The 657-nt window shown below is 63.8% G+C and overlaps 1 non-coding gene across 1 annotated transcript; it reads right to left on the bottom strand.

Annotated features, from left to right (window-relative positions):
• Positions 1 to 196: 196 nt before the first annotated feature.
• On the bottom strand, positions 197 to 350 carry LOC140475248 (5.8S ribosomal RNA). Its single transcript, XR_011959813.1, has one exon. It is a non-coding gene; the product is annotated as a 5.8S ribosomal RNA (ribosomal RNA).
• Positions 351 to 657: the final 307 nt, after the last annotated feature.

Genomic DNA, 657 nt, shown 5'->3' with positions numbered 1-657 from the left:
GACGCCAGGCCGCGCTCCCCGGCGGGGGGATGGCGTCGAGCCTGACGAACGGAATGTGCAGGGTGGGGGGGAAAGGCCAAGCGCTCCGACGCCGGAGGGCTCCGGAGTCTGAACTTAGGGGGACAAAGAGGACGGGTCCTCTGCGACACCCCAGCCGCGCTCTCGCCAGCCAAGGCGAGTGCGATTGATTGCCAAACGACCCTCAGACAGGCGTGGCCCCGGGAAGAACCCGGGGCCGCAAAGTGCGTTCAAAGTGTCGATGATCAATGTGTCCTGCAATTCACATTAATTCTCGCAGCTAGCTGCGTTCGTCATCGACGCACGAGCCGAGTGATCCACCGTCAAGAGTTGTCTGAGTTTGTTTTAGGTCTCTCCCTCGCCAGAGGAAAGCGACCCGGACCGCACATACGCTCCCCACCTTGAGCTACAGCCACCTGCACGCCGGCGTGCGGGCGGAGCAGGGTGGCGTGAAGCGATGGGGAGCACCATCCTGGTGCGGCCCGCAGAAACATACGTCTATTGGGGGGAGGAGGACAGGGCGCCCAAGAGGCGATGCGTGCCCCAACGCACCGCAGCGACGGAGGCAGGATCACCGCCACCATGTCGCCCGCCTAGTATCACGAGGCGTGCAGCAGCTTTGCCCTAGGAAAAGCAGAG

The sequence above is a fragment of the Chiloscyllium punctatum genome, unplaced genomic scaffold, assembly GCF_047496795.1.
Source record: "Chiloscyllium punctatum isolate Juve2018m unplaced genomic scaffold, sChiPun1.3 scaffold_1501, whole genome shotgun sequence".
Taxonomy (NCBI): domain Eukaryota; kingdom Metazoa; phylum Chordata; class Chondrichthyes; order Orectolobiformes; family Hemiscylliidae; genus Chiloscyllium; species Chiloscyllium punctatum.
The sequence above is the reverse complement of the archived record's forward strand: the minus strand, read 5'-3'. Positions and strand labels throughout refer to the sequence as shown.